This window comes from Varanus komodoensis, unplaced genomic scaffold (assembly GCF_004798865.1).
Source record: "Varanus komodoensis strain SLA01 unplaced genomic scaffold, ASM479886v1 scaffold2, whole genome shotgun sequence".
In the NCBI taxonomy this organism is placed as follows: domain Eukaryota; kingdom Metazoa; phylum Chordata; class Lepidosauria; order Squamata; family Varanidae; genus Varanus; species Varanus komodoensis.
Genome location: NW_025335568.1, coordinates 14,421,199 through 14,443,540, shown reverse-complemented (window position 1 = coordinate 14,443,540; position 22,342 = coordinate 14,421,199).

The window sequence follows — 22,342 nt, the reverse complement described above, 5'->3', positions numbered from 1 at the left end:
GTCGAGGAGCACTCCTAAGCTGCGGACCTTGTCCCTAAGAGGGAGTGCAACCCCATTCAGGACTAAGTTCAGTTCACCCTCCCCAAAGCCCGATCCGCCAACCAACAGGACCTCCGTCTTGTCTGGATTGAGCTTCAGTTTATTGGGCCTCATCCAGCCCATTACCTCGGCCAGGCACCGGTTCAGTACAGCCACTGCCTCACCTGGATTGGTGGAAAATGAGAGGTAGAGCTGGGTATCATCAGCGTACTGATGATTCTGCAGCCCACACCTCCTGATGACCTCTCCCAGCGGTTTCATGTAGATGTTAAACAGAAAAGGGGACAAAATGGACCCCTGCGGTACTCCATGGCATAGCTGCCATGGTGCAGAGCCATAGTCCCCCAGCACCACCTTCTGGAATCGGCCATTGTGATAGGAGTGGAACCACTGCAAAGCAGTGCCTCCGACCCCCAATCCCACTAGCCTATCCAGAAGGATACCATGGTTGACGCTATTGAAAGCCGCTGAGAGGTCCAGGAGAACCAACAGGGACGCACTCCCCCTGTCCTTCTCCCTGCACAGGTCATCGTACAGGGCGACCAAGGCAGATTCAGTACCATACCCGGGTCTGCAGCCGGACTGAAATGGGTCTAGACAATCAGTTTCATCCAAGAGTGCTTGGAGTTGTCCCGCCACCACCCGCTCTAACACCTTGCCCAGAAACGGGATGTTGGCCACTGGTCTGTAGTTAGTGGCCATCTCTGGATCCAGTGACACTTTCTTCAGGACCGGTCGGACTACCGCCTCCTTTAAAGAGGCAGGCACCCAACCCTCCCTCAGAGAAGCGTTAACCACTTCCAAGATCCAGATCCCAATCCCATGCTTGGAATTATTTATTAACCAAGACGGGCAAGGGTCCAGTAGGCAAGTGGTGGGACGTACTTGTCCAAGCACCTTGTCCACATCATCGGACCGCAATAACTGAAATTCATCCAAGAATTGTGGACCAGACGGCAGCATTGGCGCCTCCCCAGGAACCTCTGATTCACTAGTGGTGTCCAGCTCGTGATGAATCTGAGCGATTTTCTCCCTGAAATGCATGGCAAAGTCGTCACAGCGGGCCTTTGAGGGTGGAACCTGATCTTCCTTAGGACCTGGACGAACCAGGCCTTGCACCACTCAAAAAAGCTCCGCCAGACAGCATTGTGAGAAGGCAATGGAAGCGGAAAAAAACCTCTTTTTCGCCACCCTCACCGCCACAGCATAGGCCAGATAGTGGGCTCTCAATTGTGTTTGGTCAGATTCATCCCGTGATCTCCTCCACCTACGCTCTAGCCGTCTCCCAACCTGCTTCATCGCCCGCAATTCAGGTGTATACCAAGGGGAAGAGCGGGCTCTGCCCGGTGGGAGAGGATGCTTAGGAGCGATCGTATCCACAGCCCTGGTCATCTCCCCATTCCACAGTTCAACCAGAGCCTTGACAGGAGCACCAGTCTTGTCAGCCGGAAACTCCCCCAGGGCCTTCAGGAATCCATCCAGATCCATCTGGCTCTAGGGGCGGACCCACAAAATTGGGTCCACACCCTTACAGAGGGAGAGGTCACTCTCAAGCACAAACCTCACCAGGAAGTGATCTGACCATGACAGGGGAGTCAAGCATAAATTCCTCACCATCAGACCACCCTGCCCTGTCAAGAAAACCAGGTCCAGAGTGTGTCCACATTCATGGGTCGGGCTGGAGACATGTTGAGACAGCCCCATGGCCGTCATGGAGGCCATGAAGTCCTGAGCCACCCCGGTCAGACCAGTCTCAGCATGGAAATTGAAGTCCGCCAGGACCAACATCCTGGGGGTCCTCAACAGCAGGTCCAAGATGGTCTCCGTCAGTTCAGGCAGGGAGACTGTTGGGCAGAAGGGTGCACGGTACACCAACAGAATCCCCAATCTTTCTCGGTCACCCAACACCAAGTAGAGGCACTCCAGCCCTGGTCTCGAAGGGACTGGAAGTCCCGTGAGAGAGATGGAGGCTCGGTAGACCAAAGCAACCCCCCCCTCCCCTCCGGGCGTGAACAGTGCTGAACCAGATACCAGGGCGGGCACAGTTGAGAGAGGGTGACATCCCCCCCTCTCCCTCCCAGGTCTCCGTTATGCAAGCCAGGTTGGCCCCCTCATCCACAATCAAGTCATGGATGAGAGAAGATTTATTATTGACCGACCTGGCATTGAGCAGCAGCACCGTCAGGCCCGAGGGGCGGTTGACAAGGCTACCTGGCACCTCTGGCTGGGGCCAAAACCAGAAGGAGGGATAGGTGTCAACCATCTGTCCTTCCTTCTTCTACGCGGACACGTTAAGCCCCCACCGCTGTTACGTCCATTGCCCAAGACCACCCCAATGGTGGCGCCCCCACGCTCCCCAGGAAACTTAAACGTCGACATGGCCAGGGATGACTCCATAAAAACAGATTAAAATAGAATAAAATTATAAAAACAATTAAAAACTCCCCCTTCCCTACTACTTGGCCATCATCCATGAACGACATGTTGCCAAGTGATAGGGCAGTCCCCTTTGTCCTCAACTGACCTTTGGAAGTCAGGGTTGGTGCTCATCCAGCCCCTCCTCGATTTGTTCCCCCATTCCTGACTTGGCACATCCAGACTGGACAACCCCAATGGACTTGATAAGGTCTATCTTAGTAACATGTTCAGAAATGACAAATACTGTGTGATGCATGTTCTAACTTCAAAAACAGCCCACTGCTGAACTACTTTCAATGGCTTATCAAGCATATCAACCACTGGCTCCCGATTGAAGTCCGGGCCCAATTCAAGGTGTTGGTTATGACCTATAAAGCCCTCAACGGCCTGGGCCCTGGGCATCTAAAAGAACGCTTGCGTCCATATCTGCCCTCCGGCCCCTTGAGATCGGCAACAGATGCCCTTCTCCGGGAACCCTCTGTGAATGATATTAGGAGGGTGAATACCTGGAGGAGGGCCTTCTCTGCGGTGGTGCCCCACCTATGGAATGCACTCCCCAGGGAGGTCTGCCTGGCGTAGTCGTTATTTGTTTTTCGGCACCAGGCGAAGACCTTTTTATTTAAAATTTATTTTAAGTGTTAATTTATTATGTAGGCTTTAAAAAATTTTAAGCCGAGATGCACCGGGTTTTACTATTTTTAGTGTATAATTTTGTTTTAGTATAATTTTGTATATTTTTGTTTTTGTTGTAAGCTGCCCTGAGGCTTTGTTGCGATGGGGGAGGAATAAAAATGTTTTAAATAAATAAATAAAATAAATGTTACAAGAAAGACAAGTTCACTACAGGTTATGTTTCATTGCACTGCATTTACTGCAGCAAAAGCCCCCACAAAAAAGCAAATCTTTCTTCACAGACAATCTTGAAATGGTTCCTCTAATGCACTGCTCTTCCAAGATTAAAAAACACACACACAAGCATACTACTGAAACCTAACATCCCGTATCAAAGAGAGAACCAAAAGGAAATGGAGTATCGGAAAAGTGAGGCAAATGGCAGGGAACAAAAATAGATGAATAGAATCACTAACATCTAGAGAAGGGACAAGGAACAGTGGAAGAGGAGGAGGAAAAGGAGAAAGATTATGACCAACTATTAGCTAATAACGCTGACAGCAATAAAGGAAAGCAGAGAAGAGATACTGGAGCAAAGCACAGCTATTAATAAAAGAAGGGGGCAATTGAATTAGTATTTCACAGTAGCATAGCCAATGAACTGTTATTATACGTTATCTAGAAGAGAAAGTAACGTGGTCAGAAGGGCAAGTGAGACAGACCAATTATAGTAAAGACAGAGATTGCACCCAAAGTGGTGGTCCTAACTTTGGGTCCGTTCTGTCTTTAATTCATCTAGCAAAATTTACCTCCTGGTGCCCCTTTGCTTTGTGCTGCTTTGGGAAGGAGACAGGGAAACACTCAGTCCAGTGGCATCAAGACTTAAGGGTCCATTGTACTTGGTTCTTCTCATAAAAGCTAGTTGATTAATGAAGACCCTGTTCTAATCCGTTGGAAAGTTCTCTAGCACATGCTGTGTTGAAATGACTGGAAGATGCGTATTTGTTTTGCTGAAAAAAATCACGATCACCATCATTTACTGACCGATAGTGCAAGATCATTCTGCATTGTACTTTGTGGAAGTAAAGTGGGCAGGTCTCTACCCAGAGAACCCTGAAATCTATAAGCCAAGAATCAAAAGAATGTGGCAAAGGAGGCAGTGGTAAAACTCACTTCAGGCCCAGACAATATGGTCAATGATCAAGGATGATGGGAGTGGCAGTCTAACGTTTTTGCAATGTAGTATGTTTGGAAAGCAGCAATGGGTAGGGATGGTGGAGAACATATGCAACAGATTCAAGTTGGTTTCTATGGCTCTTACCCACAGTGGAATGACATTTATTTGTTTATTATGCAGAATCCATGGATCTGCAGACCATGGATCTGCAGAGCTTTTGGGAAAAGGTTTTTGGGAACTCTACACCATGTAGTTATATCAAAATAAAAACAAACTTCCTCCAATACAAAATTCACTTTTCCTCCATAAGCTAGGCGTGTGCCTTCAGAGGATTTGTGCATTTTGAGGGGAGATCTGTGCACCTTTGGCTGCACAGTTTTGCACAAGAGTGCACTCTCTAGTGTGAATGCAAGTTGGGAAATTGAGAGAAATATATTCCATTAATTAGTGGATGCTGGTGATTTGTTTCCTTTCTATGCCTTCCAATATCCAAAGCTGTCTGGGTGGTTTACAATTCATCAAATACAATAAAATAGAATGGAAAATACAGATAAAGATTAGAACATCATAACATTTCACTACAAAATTTAGAAACCAAATAAAATGAATTTAAGCAATCTAAACAGCTAAAACAAGTCACGTCAGTTAAACAGCTGACATAACATCTCCCTGTACTATGTAGAGCTATTAAAATCCATGGCATAGAGGGAAGTCTTAACCTGGCATAGAAAGGATAATAACACTAGAGCTGGGCAGGCCTCAATTGGGGGGACTGCCACTGAGAAGGCCCTCCTCCTTGTTGCCATCCACAGAGCCTCCCCCAGAGGGGAATCAAATGAAAGCCCCAAACATCGCTTGTAGTGTCTGGGTACTCAACTGATGGGAAAGGTGTTCCTCGAGTATTGTGGTCCCAGCTATGTAGGGCTTTATAGGTAAAACCAGCAGCTTGAATCGGGCTTGGAAGCATATAGGCAGCCAGTACAAGCAGGCCAGAATTGGTGTTATACGATCAGACCAGCTGATCCCTGTTGTTAATCTTGCTGCTGCATTTTGCACAAGCTGCAGCTTCTGAACAGTCATCAAGGGCAGCCCCACATAGAGTGTGTTGTGGTAGTCTATCTTAAAGATTACCATAGATCACTGATAGCATGCGATCTCTGCTCAGATAGGAGCATAGCTGGGCCACCAGTCAGATCTGATGGAAGGCACTCAATGCCATTGAGGCCATTTGAACCTCAAGGGGCAAAGATGATTCAAGGGGCACCACCAAGCTACAAACCTGCTCCTTCAAGGGAAGTGCAACCCCATCTCTAGCAGGTTGGACACCTTCCATCCAGTCAGAAGTACCACCTACTAGCAGCATCTCGCTTGTCTAGACCGAGTTTCAGTTCATTAGTCCTCTTCCAGTCCAGAAAGATTTCAGTGGAACGATATCTGAGGAAACGCCTGTCTCCATCTGTCCTGGCCCAGTCACTGAGATCTTCATCCGAGACCCTTCTCCAAATCCTTCCGCACAGAAGTAAGGGGGCATATGGCTAGGAGAAGGGCCTTTTCTGTAATAACACCCCACTCGTGGAATTCACCTGCATGAGAAATCTGCCAGGCATCATCTCTTTTCTCTTTTAGGCACCATTTGAAATAATTCCTTTTCTGTAACTATTTTGGCGAGTGGGTTAACTGGCTTTTTATGGTTTTTATCTGGTTTTATTCTGCTACTGCCTTATTAGGATTTCAGTTGCCTGATAATTTTATTTATTTAGCTTTAATTTGGTTGTTTAAATTGTAGTATTATTAAGCAAATGTCTGTATTGTTTTATTTTACTATGTTGCTTCTTTCCCTTATATTGTTTTGTATGGAATTGTTTTACTTGTTGTTATTGTATGTGCTGTAAACTCCCCAGAGAGCCTCATGACTATGGGTGCAATGTACACATGCAGTACATAAATACACTTAAATAAATATAAGGATGTTGGAGAAACCCAACTGGAATCAAATGACTTTGTAGTTCTATGAACCTGACCTGTGGGCTGGGCAATGGACCAGAGGGATTTGTGCTAATACAATTAAAGTTAATGCACATGAGGACTTTAATACAAGTGCAGATTGCACTAATGCTACTAGCATTGATGCAAATTAGTGCAAGTGGGATGAAATTCTGGTAAAAACAAAGCAAGCCTGTCAGAATAAAGGAATGAAAGATCCCATCACATCTGCAGAACAGAATGGATTTAACAAAATTCAAAGCACCCTAATCTAGGTGAGGGATAACGAAGGCACAAGACCAGATGTTTTGTGAATGGGACAGGCAAGAAGGACTGTAGATTTGTAATGGTCCACAGAGAGAACTAGTGACATGACTTGGCAATAGACTGGCTATGGGAGATGGGGACAAAGTAGAAATAAAAATCAAAGGTGCAGGTAAGCCGTTTTGTGCCAAGGTAGATGCTGACATTGTCAATGGTAGGGAGAGTCTACAAGGAGAGAAACATTTGAGATGGAAGGTGAGCAGTTTGACTAGTTTTCATAGGCAGAAAGCAGATCTCCAGATGTGTTTGACTTTCAGCTGGCCGTTGGCCATGCTGTCCGGGGCTTCCATGAGTTGAAGTCCAAAATACCTGCAGATCTGCCTTCTGCCCACCTCTGCTCCAGGAGTTCGATAAAACAATAGTGAATCCAGATGAAAATATCAAGTTGGGAGGAGCAAAGATCCTGGGGAGAGAGGCGGAGCTGGGTGTTATCAGCATGCAAGTGTTAGTGTAAACCACTGGATCTGACAAGGTCACCCAGGGACAGTATGTGGACCGAGAGAGACAAGAGGAATGCATGCATAAAGACCAGCTGACTTCCTTGCATGTACCTATCTGCCAAATGGGTTTGACAAGCTACTCACCTGGAAGGAATTGCTCCTTGCCTTGGGCAACTGGCTAATTTCAAGACTGCACTGTATCATTAACTCAGTATTGCTCCAAGGTCAGCAGGAAAGTATGCAGAAGGTGGCCGTCTGGGTTGGGGGACTCATGCGAGCACACAACACAGAATGCTACAACTACACCGTGAATGTGTGTGTGTGTGTATGGGAGGCAGGGAAAGAAGCTGGAGGAATCAAGTCAAGCAATAAATGGATGGTTATTAGAGAAGAAATCAATGAGGATTATTTTTAAAAGAGTTTTTGCTCTCCCCTTTTTCTCCTGTCTGCAGTAGGCAAGTCATCAGTTTCTGATCAAGGTAAACTGTAGCATGAAAGAAGTCAATGACATGTAATTGGTTCTTTTAGTAATATACTGTAGGGTAGCCGTGGTGTTTGACACTTATTATAACTGAACACACCTATTCCTGCTTCTCTAGACACAGATTTTGTTTTTGAAGGAGCTCTGAATTAAGGTTTGAAATATGCGGATGCTCTTTTTAATCCACACACTTGCACAGTGTTGAATTATAGATGCAGAGAAAAAAGGGAAAAAGAAAAAAAGAACCGCACTGCTATTCAACAAAGCAAAAAAGACCATTTTCTTGCACAATTGATGGTCAGACTTGCTGTTTATAATTATGGAAGGGGACAATTACACAGTTTAAGACACATTAACTCCCAGAAACATGTGAAATGTCAAGCCATTAATCTTTTTCTCCAACACATTCAATACTAGCTATACCTATTTATAAAGAAATCAGTATCTAAATGCAAATAGTGGCATGTGATGAATTCAGTACCTTGAATAGGGAAGGCAAGAATTTTGAGGCTGCAGAAGTATCCTTGCTGAGGATACTTTTTGGAAAGCATGGACGTGTGCGTTAGCAGACAGTTTTTCCATTTTCTTGTACGGTCTGGAGTACAGTTGTTTCCTTAAAACCAGGGCTTCTTTAGGCCAGGCATAGACAAACATTTTGGACCCATGGGCACAGGTCACAATTTGAGAAACTGTCATGAGCATCATTACAGAATGGCTGCCATGGAAGGTCCCCTGGCTGGTCCCAAAAGACAACTGCTTGCTGAAAAGAAAGGGCAACCTGCGAAAAAGACAAAGGTGGAGTCTCAGCCCCAACATACTACACTCTTCATTTACAAGGTGCTTAGATGAGTTCCTGTGACGACCTCAGTACTGGATCCTTGACCCTCATGGCTTAGAAAAACTGGCAGGAAGGGCACAGATGGTTGGGCCAGAAAGGTAATTAATATTGCATTGCAAGAGGGAGTGGTCCTAAACCACCTGAAAGTGGCAGGTTTTTTTCTGGACAAGGTCTTTGAGTGGATGGTTGCTGAGTAACTGCAGAGTTCTTGGATGAGACCTGAACAAATCTGGCCAGGCTGAAACAAATTTGCTTAATCTCTATGATTACCTAAATTGTGAGAAAGATGGGGTGAGTGTATCCTTGTTGATGGTTTAGAGTACAGTTGAACACGGTATCCTTCTGGGACACCTGTCTAAGCTAGGTGTGGGGGGACACTGCATGGTTTTGCTCCTACTTGGTTGTCCAAATGCTGAAGGTGGTGCTTGGAAGATATTGCTCAGCCTAGTAGATTCTGCAGAATGACGTTCTGCAAGGGTGGGTTCCTCGTGCTATTTGATATCTACATGAAACATTTGAGAGTAATCACCCAGAGTTTGGGAGTGCATTCCCAGCATTAGGATGACACGCAATTCTATTTCACCTTTTCATCATCATCAGTTGAAGTTGAGGATGTGTTAGATCAATGCCTAGATGTGACAATGAACCAGGTGAGGGCTAATAAACTGAAACTCATTTTAGAAAAGACTGAGACGCCGTTAGTAGGTGGTTCCTCCCTAAATCTGTTAGGAGAGGCTGGGGATTGAACTGTCATTCTTCTACATACAAAGCATAACCCTTTCCACTGTTCTACAGCCCCTTTCTGAAATTCTCATCAGTATTTCTAACAGTGAAGGAACAGTAGCTAATAGAGTGTACGGTTGTACTGGGTGACACGGTTGACTTCCATATCGTGGATCTCCATGTTAGCACCTGTGGCACCATATGCAAGGGCTGGTCAGTATGAGTTGCCTAGATGCTTTCCATCCATTTCCAGAAGCAGGGCAATTAGGCTCACCAGTATGGTCAGCCTTCAAACACTAATGGGGCCAGAAGATGCAGATGTCTGGGGGCTGCTAGAGAGCAAATTATTTGAGTTAAAGCATGTGTGAAGGCACTGGGGAGAGGATGAGACTCTGGGACTGGACCCCATAGAAAGCACTGCCATATAGTGGTTAGAGTGAAGAACTGTGACTGGCGCATCCTGGTTCAAGAGCCCACTTGACCATGATGCTCACGGGATGACTTTAGGCCAGCCATTGGCTCTCAGCCTCACCTGCCTCACAGCTCTATGGTGAAGATAAACTGGAGAGGAGGAGGGCCAGGTAGCCTGCCTTGGATAACTCACAAGATAAAAAAGGCCACTTATAAATACAATCATGAACAGAAATGCATAAATATCTACAAACTTACTATTACCCATCCAAGAAAGATAATAAAAACATGGAACTTGAGAGAGTACTGGAGGGAGGGTTACTTCTGGGGCAAACATGCTTGAATTTCAAAGGGCCATAATCTCACCATTCAGTAAGAAGAATCTGAGTTAAAAGAATTCCTTCAGGGAGAAAACATGTTTTAGGCTGATATCTTTATTTGGCTATGATGAAACCTAGAGAAAATCAACAAGTGCCCTAGCTATTGATGGATATTTCCTCTGGAACGGTCTATTTGTTCCTCTTTACAAAGAAAATTAAAAGTTACTGTTTCTTTCACACTGCAGGTTCAGGAACAACAGGGGGTGGGGAGATGAAAACTTGGGATGGGAAGCCCTGCAGCTCTTGACTGACATAGGTTGCTGTTCTTTTCTGACCTGAAAGCACAGTATTGGGAGATGTTCTTTGGAGAAAAATGTTGTGATTCCAAACTGTGAAAGACTAACTGACCTACAGGTCTCTGTTTTGCATTTCCCACATCTTCTGAGGCATTTCTCCCCTAAAGGCAACTTGATAAACAAAAGAGAATATTCTATTAAATTCATTTTCTATTTCTGTCCTTAGTATCATTGTGAGCTTTGCGAGAGCACTGCACACACACTTAAGTAAAACAGGATGTCACAGATTGCAAATAGACTTCTTAAAAAACCAAATAATACTCCCTCCCACAGCTTCACTCTTGGTTTCAGCAGAAGGAAGGGTTTCTCTGAACATGGCACAGTGAAATAGGGTTAGTTTTTTTTTTTAATTCCTCCCTGTTCTCCTGATCTTTATCACCCACCCAGCCACCCACCCTGCCCTTGTGGCTGAAGTCTTTCATCAGAGCAAAATGAACATTGTGGAAAGAGATCTGCCTAGCTTGTTTCTTGCTGAAGCTCCAGGACACTCAGAAATGCTTCAGAAGATTCTGGGGCATTGTCTTCATTCAGCACACAAATAAACCATGCCCAAAACAGCATAATGTACGCAATTACCTCATGCAAATTTAGCTCATTGGCCCATCTAGCACAGGAGCGTTTCACAGTGGCTCCCCACGTCTCTGATCTTGCCCTGTCCAGGATAATCTAGCACAGGAAGTGGCAGCTTGAAGCTCTCTGGATGATTTGCCTGACACTCCCATCATCCTTCACCATTCATTAGGCTAGCTAGGGCCAATAGACGTTGCAGGCCACACATCTGGAGGCCAAATGTCTTAGCTCTGATCTAGTTAATGCAGGCAATGAAACCCCTTTTTCAAGGGTTGTCAGAGGACAATCCTTTATATGAAGGAGTAACCGACTTAAAAAGTTGTTCTGTGAAAGTGTGCTTTAAAACTGAAGGGTCATAAGAGAAAGCAAGGCCTTGGTGTTGCCAATTTTCCTGTTAGCACCTGGACAACACACCAGACAGGTCCATAAAGGCTGCCTGGTCACTGTCGTTCCCTCTGTGCATTTGTATTTCTGCTGCATTTCTGTTTAATCATGTCTAAATTTGCATCAATATATAAATGTGAATTCATCACATACAGTGGAATTTGATATCTTCTCCCCCCCCCCAAACCACCGTTCCGGCTGCTGTTGATACATGATGCACCCACACTATTTAATTTGGAGATTCCAGTGATCAATGCAAAACATGGACCCTACCACTGAGATCATTACCCAAGGCTTTCTGGGTTGCTTGGCACAGTTGTCTGGGGAAAAAAATGAAAAATCTCTAAAAGAACTTGCATTCCTTTTGTATGGAGAACTGGTTATCTTCAGCCTTATCAAATCCTCTTGCTTAAAGAATTCAAACATAGCCAAAGGCTTTTTATTTTTATTTTTATATTAATGAGCTGCAATGCTATGGCCTCACTCCAAGATTTGTGCTACTTCTCTTTCTTCTCTTTCCATCACAGTTTTTCAAAGCTAGGAAAAACAAAACAAAACAAAACATCACCCAAGCTAGAATCCAACGCTTTCCCTCCTGACATGTAATGCATTTATTGATCTCTACAGGAATCCTGATGGGAAGCAAATGAAAAATGCAAATACAGCCACCCAAAGCATAATAGTGCAAAGCATTTTCAGGGGAGGGGAGGCCAGAGGGTCATCAGGACTTGGTTTTACCCTTCCTAGCTTGCTGTCTCCATGCAGCAGGGGGCTTCTGACTATAATTGTTTCATGAATTATCTTTGGCTTTAACAACTTTGCTTTTTAAGCAGGTTTTCTCTAAATTCCTTATTCTGCACATGTACAAGTGGAAATGAGTGAGAAATTGGTTTCAGTTCATTTTTGACTGGAATTTACCCAGTTCACACTTTCCAGACTGAAACACAGACCCCAAAGCAATCTTAGGTCATGGTCCATGAGCGTATGAGCTAGTGAGGTGATTTGTGGAATGTGAATAACTGCTTGGAAAATGAATTCATTTGAAAATTGCACACAAACACATTTTCATCACTGGAGCAAGATGTTCATATTTCAAAAACATGCACAACTTATGTGCATATTTGGAAAATGTGCATGAATATATAGAGAGTTTTGTGCAAGAAGGAAAAAAAACACAAAGCTTGTGATCTGGTGTGGATGTAAGTCAGAAAGAGCTTCCAAATAAAATTTGGAGAACATCAGCAATCATGAGCATTGTGAATTCACACATGCCATTCTTCCTCCAGGAACTGGCATCAATGTTTCATCTTTTATTTGAAAATATTCTCCTGTCTATAGACCACATGTCACTGACAAACAGTAACAACAACAAAAAGTAAATATGTTTTTCAGTTATGGTTTTTCAGTTAGCCTTTCATGTTTCACAGTCAACTGAGGCTACCAGATTGGGAAGAATATAGAGAATCTTCAGAATGGCTTTCTATGTCTTCTCTGTGGAAAAATCCATCTGCAATATGTAATGATAGGTGTTGGGATGAGATGATAGTTTGAGTTTGGCAAAATTTAGAGCCAGGCTTATCAGTCTGGACTAGGACCCCAGATCCCAATGTATGATAATTTCTTATAAGGTGGTCCTTTCAGTTAAAAAATAATAATGTGTAAGTTTGTCCTAAAATAGCCAGGTATTCAGGAAACAGGTTAATGAGCTACACAAAGAATAGATCCTATAGTTAAGGTACATATTTTTTACCTCCACTGCTTACATCTGCCCATTCCTAACCCCACTATCAAAATATTAATTTATTTCAATTACTTACATTGCCAGCCTTCAGGATCCAGATCCTATCAAAGTGACTTACAAGTGACATAAAAATAATGAAATCATAATAAATATTGTTGACAAATAAACAAGCAAACATCAGGATCCTTCCAGGAGCTGGAGTCCAGTTGAGGTCTTCGCTAAGGTCTTATCTATTGGAATCCTTGTTGAAGATCTGTTGGAGTTAGATGTTCCTGGAAAAGTTCTGAGGAGGAAAAGCACAGGACTAAGCAGAGGAATGCCACCTCTGCCGTATCCATGTGTTTTCCCAGACACCCAATCCCCTTACAGAGGTAGAATCTGAAGACTTGGAGGATGAAGAGGACTGGGGTTTTGAATCACCACAGGAGGAAAACAAAGAAAACAGTACCCTTGTAGAAGATTTCCAGGGACCCTGTGATTAAATGAGGTCTAGGAAGAGTAGGGTTTGTGATAGCAAATTTAGTGACAAAAACCAATTATATCAAGGCCTCTCATGGCTCCCTGACCAGATAACTGTTCCAGATTTTCATATGTTGGAACCACTAGGAAAGAATACAATAGAGTGCTAAACATCGTGATCTGATAATTTCCATTCAGGAGGATCCTGAGCCGTGAAGCTTCCCAGTTCTTCTGAGGATTTAGCTGTGCCTCCATCCCTCAGAATCCGACTGATTTAGATATAGATTTTCCACAGATTGAGATTTTGCCCTGGAGGACAAATTCATGAAAAACAAGTTTTCTGGTGGCTGAGAATCATGATAGTTATATATTACTCCTAGTATCAGTATGATATTTTCTAATATAATATTTTCAGTGTTATTTGTCAGCAATAAAAGTATTTTCTGGGTATTTTCTACTAATACATACTTTTATGTACACTGGTTTTGTCTAGTTAATTCCACTGCAAAACTGAGAAATGTGCGAATTTAGAAGGATAGCTAGGTTTTGCTTGCTTTTTGGTTTGAAGGTACATAATTGTCCACATTAAAATGTGAACAAAAATTGATCCACCATCCCTAGAGTTCCCTTGATTCTTGATTGTACAGATTCTTTTCCCAGTACATTTTCCCTCATAGCCGATCGAGTATCTGTTGCAAACAAAATGTGCGTCGTGCTGACAAGTGGGGCATGTGAGAGGGCTTCTAAAACTGGAAGGTCCCTGGGGTCACCTGCAGTTCACATTCTTCCGCAGTCTACCTGTCAGCAAGAGCTGGTCTTGCATCACCTGTCTCTCCTGTTCTCTCCCAATATGGCACTGACGGTTCCTCATAGGGCTGGCTGGCAACCATTCTGTGCATACAGTGGAATGAAATGGTAGCCTAATTTGCTGCACCTGCAGTGGAACATGGGTTGGGCTGCTCTGTTTCAGGCAGTGCTGGCTACATGGATTTGAGGTTCTCAGGAGAGAGGCCCTCACTACCCCCTAGCTCAGACCGTGTGGCTTTTCATGGCCATTGTCACCACATCCCATTCCTCCTCTTCCTCCTCCTCATCTCCCTCCCACTCCTTTTCATTGCAAGCAGCTGCAGACGGCCAGCAGGCACGAAGGCCCTGACTCTTACCACCACTTTTGTCTGGGCTGGGATGAGAGAGGGATCAACAAGCAGGAGCCATCCCAGTAATCTCTTGTCAGTGGGCCCCTGCCCAGGTATGGGCCCTCTGCAAGAGCCCAGTCATGCCAACTCCGGCTCCAAGCTGAGGGCAGAGTTCGTGTTCAAGGCTTCTGCATTGGTGCTGGTTTTGCGCTTGCTGGGAGGCATTTTTGTCTTTTTCTCAAACAGTAAACAAGAATAACTGCCACCTAGAGATTGTTGTGGAACAGAATATTTATTTATTTAAAACTTTTCTAGACCGTCCCTTACTGATGACTCAGGATGGTTTCACAATACAACAATTTAAAATAAAACACAGTGTCCTGAACTGACAACAAAACCCCAATTAAAACAATCAGATCTTAAAACACTGGGAAAATAAAAAGGTTTTAGCCTGGCGCCAAAAAGAATAAAGTGATGGAACCAGGCAAACCTCTCTGGGGAACAAATTCCACAATAGGGGTGCCACTGCAGAGAAGGCCCTTCTCCGGGTAGTCACCCTCCTAATCTCCTTCAGGGAGGGCACCTGGAGAAGGGCATCTGCCCCAGATCATAAGGAGCAGACACCACATATGGAAGGAGATGCTCCTTCAGGTAACCAGGCCCTAAGCCATTTAGGGCTTTATAGGTCATCACCAGCACCTTAAATTGGGCCTGAACTTCAACTAGTAGCCAGTGTAGGTGGTAAAGGACCAGCATTATGTGTTCATACATGCTGGTCCTGTTAACAACCTGGGAGATCTTTTCTGAACCAATTGAAGTATCCGGATCATCTTCAAGGGCAGCTCCATGTAGAGCATGTCATATTCCATCACTTCACCTCTTCATTCACACATCGTTCTGTACCAGGCATAGAACAGGTTTTCCATGGGAGAAAAACAGATATATTTGAGTACAATCAGGACAGGGGTCTAAACCTGCTCCATGCCAGTGATGAGCCTATCCACCTGCTCCTATTTGGGTGGCAGGGGGAATTTGTCCAAACTAGGATGTGCTACCATGCTGGGTACTGACCATGCTGGCTTCATATGACCTATGTTTGTAACACAGAACAATAATTTAGCTTTCTCAGTTGAGGTTGGGGACATGCGGTCTCTCAGTTGATTTTGCCTTGCATTTTCCATCAGCCCTAACCAGCACAGCCAGCAGTGAAGGATGATGGGACATATAGGCCAACAATATCTGGAGGGCCATGCATTCCCCATCACTGCCTTAGAAAGATCTTGTGAGGCAGGTTAGAGGCTGGGAAGTCATGACAGCTTCATAGCAGAGGAAGGTTCAACCCCGGTCCACATCCAGCACCCCATCAATCATTCCCCACCTGCTGGAATGTTGACACCTGTACTGCCAAATATTTTGCACTCCAAATAGGTGTTTCAGACCACCTGCCTGATCCTGGATTTTGCAGTTCTGCAGTGGGATGGCTATTGACCCCTGCTTTTGGAAAAGAGGCCTTCTATGCTTCAGGACGCGGCCCATTTTATTTCTCCCTCCACCCCTCCCCAGGAGAGAGGAAAACCCCAACTGCAATAAGGTCATATTGTGTTGTAATTGTTCCACTCCCTTTGGTTTGGCATAGCACTCTACCGCTTTTGTTTCTGTGTTGGCCCCTTTGACTACTATTGTAGATGCTGGAACACTTTGATCAGTTCTGTTGGATTAGCTTAAAGGAGCCTGCCATGTGTGTCTCTCAGAATGTGCATTCCCGAATACTTCCCATAGACAGGCACAAGATGCATCCTCCTCCCCATTACCGTTTTCTTTCCTTTTCATCATCAAGGGCCATCCGTCGGAGCTGTGTTTAGATGTTTAGAGCGTCTGGTGCTTGAATGGCTTTCTGTTTTAATGAGGATGCCTTGGCTGACTCTATCCAAATCTGAAACACTGCTGTGAATGGCCAATTAGCTGAGGTTGTCGAGGTCAACAGCTTCTCTCGTGCCATCGTAGCAATCCTGTTGTTGCAGGAGTGCGCCAAAATGCTGGTGAATGCTTCAGCATCAAATATATTCCAAGGCAGGATGAGCATAATTTAGTGCTGCTTACTGAGACTGCATTTATGATCAAAGTATGTAGGAACACTGGCCATCCCATTTGTCTTCCTTTACAAACACACACGCGCATACGCACAGGGCACAAGAACAATTTCCTAGAAATTTGTATCAATTTCCTTATTCCCTATTCACGTCTCATGTGTGCTCTCCTATGCAGAAAAGACAAACAGAATTAGTAGTTTTATAATTGTTTTAAAATCAAGGTTCTTTCTATGTCACAACACATTACCTTTGGATAGACAGATAACCACTTGCTACAGAGGTCCCTAGACTTTTTGGACCCATGGGCACATTTTGACATATGCATAACTTCTGTGGGCACCACCACAAAATGGCTGTTAAGGAGGGTTTGGTTAATTCGCCATCAGAAACTGGCTAGTCAAAAGAGGTGTGTGCAGGGAGGGGGCAGATTAAAACTTCTAAAGGGTACCAGGATGGGGAAAATCTACATTTCCTACATTCATTTCAGAGCCTAGCAGACTTCACAGGGTTCTTGTACAGCTAAAAGGTTTAAAAGATAGTTAGACTGTGTATTGATACAACTTAGATGCCAAACTTTACATTATGTCTGTATGAGCATTTAGTTTTTGCTTGCAAAATATGGGAGCCTTGTCTACCACTTCCAGAGAAGTATAAGCATGAGCTTATGTCTACAAATAGCTAAGCACATGCTCATGTTCAATTTGAGCAAGTTACTTATAACTTGTACAAATTCCCTAATTTCATACAAACTTCAAAATCTGCACACATTTCCCCCATACTCTGAATCAGAGCTACATTAATCTATGGAGGACATTTATAAAATCTGCATAAATAGAGGAAATCTGGTTAAATATAGAAAATCTGAAGATATAAAAAGGCAGAAAGTTGTATAAATTTCATGCCTGAGCACTGCTCAATTTGCACAGTTTTACAGTCTGCACAAACAAGCAGCAATTACAAAAGTGAATTGGAATCAGTCCAAGATGAGTGGTAAGCTGATGTTTGGAGAATCCCAGTGATCCTTCATCTATCTCTACTTTACATTTATCTCTGTTGAAGTGCATTGTGTCAGTCTCTAGCTCAGATCCCTATCCTGTCAAGCTAATCTTGAGTTGGTTTCTGACATTACTTTCTCCACTCAGTTTCGTGTCATCTGCAAATGTGATGAATACCCCGCCTAATCCTCTATCCACAAGGAGAAACCACAAGCAGGACATGAATACTACAGCACCATCCTTCCCATTACATCAACTGGTGTAATAGGCATAATGCCTGTGACATACTCGTAGGAGCAAGCATATAGCCAGCAAAACTCATAGCAACTGATTGCCTTCTCCATGAATTTGTCCAATGCCCTTTTAAAGCCACCTAAATTGGTGCTTATCACTTCAACTTGTGGAAGCAAATGCCATCATTTAATTATGTGCGGTGTGAAGAAGGACTTCTTCTGATCTGCCCTGAATGTGTCTCTAGCATTATGAGAGAGAACAATATACATAAAAGAGCAGTTCTGGGAGGTGCCCCAGGGAACATATAGCAGGTCTCCCTTCCAGAGGCTACAGACAGAGCTAGCACCCAGGTAGATGTGCGGATTCGGGCAAGGAATCGTCCTCTCTCTCCAGCCAGCCAGTGTCATTGCTGTGTTGTTGACAAAGGAATGGGGAGAACAGATGGGAATTTGGCAGTGGACAGGACAAGACAGAGGAGAGAATGCGGATGGACTGGGTCCAGGAGCTTCTCTGCTCCCCACCCCAGCTCAAGCTGGGTGGGCTCAGAGAGTAGTAAATAACAACACAGAGGACTGCACCGCTTGAATTTTCAAAATCATGTAGCTACTGTTATTTTTCTTCCTCTCTCTTCATCTTTTGCTTCGTATTGCTTTGCTGTGTGAAGTTTCAGTATAAAAAGCTAATTAAAACAGACAAAAAGCACCACAGAGGAATGGAGAAGCCTCCCCTGCTCCTTCCATCCCCCAGCTCTTGCTGGCAGGGCTTTGGATAGATAGTGGGTCCCAAGATTTGAGCTCTCTGTCTATCAAGCATGATTCCAGGAGGGAATGAAATATATTTTAAAGGCCTTTCTGCTTATTGGTGACCACTCCTTTGTAAGGCAAGATTTTTAAATTCATTTTTATTTTTTGCAATGGGGATCCTCAGCATTATATGTTCCCTTTAGGAAACATCAGAATGGTTCATCAGTGTCTCGTATCTAATATATGATGTGACAGGCTAGGATGTAAATGGCTTTTTGCTGTTCATTGACATGATGAATTGCATATAGACATTTTGCACGGGGCTCTTATTTAGTAACCTTGAAGTCAGGAGTTACATTCATCACTTGGGTGAATGCCGGCTAGGCCTCCACACCAGAAAGTCTTTAGTATTTGTCATTATTCCAGTTACTATGAACACTTTCTTCTCAATGATGGGTCAGATAATCTCTTACTATTTTCTTCTTTCCTGCATCATCATCATCATCATCATCATCATTATTAGAGTCACTGTCCAATGTTCACTTAAAGTAGATTTTGAGGAGAACCCAGACTGTTCTACTCAAGCAAAACTTCAAGAAATAAATCTTGATGAGAATTCAGAATTTGGAAAGAATTGCCATAATTTCTCAGTAAACCTTTGCAGTGGAAGATGTATCTACCAATGTTTTTCTATAAACTCAAATAACAGGAGTAGAATACTACCAAATACTTTAAGGCACAATCTGATGCATTTGTGCATTGTGTTAGGGGAATGTGTGCTAACAGACATGTGTGCTAAAACGGCCCACACCTGAAGGTGGAATTTACTTGAATTCTTCCCCTGTGCATAGTTTGGAAAGTAGGTTCTGCTGCCATGAAGTCATTTGTACTAATGGAATGACACAGTTCAGTACCGTCCCTAGAGTTTCACAAAGCCTCTGCCCATTAAAAGATTACAACTAGAAACAATTAATTTAAAAAGAGATTTGAGGTGAATTTAGAGAATTTTTGTTAAACAATACACTAGTATGACTATCAAGGGAAGTTGAAGTAATTTCAGTAAAGTGATGCATTTGAAAAATGGTGCTGGAGGAGAGCTTTGCAAATACCCTGGAGAAAGATGAACAAGAAGCAAAAATGGCAAAACTGAGGATGTTCACTTCAGGCACATCATGAGAAGGCAAGGCTCTCTAGAGAAGACAAGCATTCTAGGGCAAGTTAAAGGCAGAAGAAGAAAAGGAAGACCAGATATGAAATGGTCTGACTCCATTAGGGAAGCCACAGACTTGAATTTGGAAGAGCTGAGCAGGGCTGTCATGGACCTGCCATTTTGGTGATGACTTTACAGCACATAGCAAGAAGTAAAATCACAGGCTTAAAGAAAAGGTATGTCTAAATAAGACCAGGTGAAGCATCATGTCAAGGAGTTAATCCAGACTGGATGAATTGTACTAAAGAGCCGAGAACACCAAGAGGGCTTCCACTTGGAAGAGGACAATTTTAATGTCCAAAAGCTAGGATAAAAGCTTTTCTGAAAAGCCAATTTAGGCTGATTTGAATACTGTCAATGCTCATACAAAGCTGTGGGATTATATGATTTTGGTTGGATTGAATCCCTGGCTCCTCTGTTATGCACATGCATCTCTTTGCTCCTCTCCAAATGGGTCTTATTGTCCCTTTCTTCAAGAGAGCACCTGCTTTGGGAATAGCAGATCTGAGGTTCATTGCGGGCAGCTCATCCCACTGCCAGCCAATATTGACAGTGCTGAGCTGGATGGCCTGATAATAGAAGGCTATTATCTCCATTCCTGGTAGGGTGTCCTGCTTTAGAGAGAACAGTCCATGGTTTTGTCCTCTTTCAGTCCTCTTTCTGAAAGTACCTTCTAGTTGATCAGCTTATCACTCTAAGTCTGGTTCAAAGTCAAGGAACCATGCAGAGGGAAAGCCAAGAGGCCTTGAAGATGACAACCTGTGGTTAGCACCTGGACTGGACCCAGCAGGTACACAAGTCACTTGGTCAGTTTGCTCCACAATGGCGCAATGTTTTAGATTTCTAAGAATGAGTTCAGATGACATGAAAACTGGCACTCAAAGGATGGAGTGAATCTGGGATTGAGCCACAGGTTATTATTGAAACATAAGTTGCTGTGCTAAGGCATCATGGTGAACACCCACAGTTTACAACCAACGACAATATCATCTTTGTGAGATGTTCACAAATAACAAGCCATGACTTTTTAGTGTGGCTGGTTTTAGACAATATGATAACCCACATTTCAACAATATTTCACATTTCATGGTGCAACGAGAACCCACACTCAACCCATATTTGTCTCTTGAGTATGGGTTATCATGTTCTTAGAACAGAGTAATTATTTCTACATTACAGCCAAACATATAAGTTTACAGTGCAATTTTTATGCAAACTGGTCCCTTTATTTGGTGATGCAGTTTATTTGGAGAGCCAGTGTGGTGTAGTGGTTAAGAGCGTGGGACTAGGACTCAGATGACCTGGGTTCTAGTCCCTATGCAGCCATGGAGCCAACTGGGTGACTTTGGGCCAGTCACAGACTCTCAGCCCAACCTACCTCACAGGGTTGTTGTTGTGGGGATAAGATGGAGGAGGAGATGTAAGCTGCCTTGAGCCCTTTGTAGGAAAAAGGCAGGATATAAATCCAAAAATAAATAAATAAATAAAACTTTTGGGCAATATATCAATGTCCACCCAAATTCCTAGCTCCTTAAAGTGCTCTTCAAGTGGCCGGTCTGGTAAAACTGAGTGTATATGGAGGAAGAGAAGCAAGATCAGAGCAGTATCCAACCTACGTGCACTTAATCTAACGTGTGAACAGAGCCCTTACTAGCATAAATTGAAAAGGCTACTACCATCATGCCTCATTTTGGGGATCCTCTTTTAAGTCATAGTCCAGTCCAAAAGGGGCTTGAGGGGTTTAAAATCCTCTCCTCTACTCCATCAGCAAACCCTCTATTCTAAAAAAACTGAGTAATCTCCCCGCCCCCCCCCCCACACACACACATTTTTGTGCCTTTACCCAAGAGAGACTAGACTGCCAGGAGAAGGTGCAGATCCTAAAGTTTTATGGTCTTTTCTAGTAAGCACCATATCACTTGTTTTAGTTCCAATTATAACCACCCAAATAATAGGAACAGATTTTCAAATAATTCTGGCAGTTTGCAATCAGGTGCTAACATGCAGCTCATTCCTTGGCATTGCTGGTCTTCCTTGTATTAAGAGTAGTTAACTCCCATTAGGTGAAACCGCCATTCAGTTCCAAAAAAACCAAATCCTTGAGATCACTATAAACAATGCAATCTGTTCAACAAATGTTCAGAACATCTCATAGAAATAATTGAAGTAGGATTTACTAAATAGAAGATAGCCAGAAAAAAACCCCCTAAGGCATAGAAATGTTATAATCATCATCATCATCATCATCATCATCTATGGGGCCCATGCAAAACACAAAAAACTGGTGAGCGGGGGTGGGGGGGAATCTTTGGTGCAAATCACATATTACTTTTTCATCATGAAGAGTAAAAGTTCTACTGCAGAGAAGGAATCTAGTAAAAGCAAATAGTATTGAAATCAAAACCATATCATTTGTAAGAAGAGTCCCATCCAGTCTGGCATCCTCTTTCCTACAGTGGCCAATTAGCTGTTTTCAGGCAGCCTACAAATGGGTTCTGGGGACAGTTTCTCTCCCCATTCCCGTTCCTCAGCGACTGGGATTCGGAGGCACACTGGCTACCCTTGATGCCAAAGGTAACAGCAACCATCGACAGGCTTATCCTCTATATTTTCTCTGATTTTCCCAAACGGTTCAGGTTACATGAGGAGGTTTAAAAC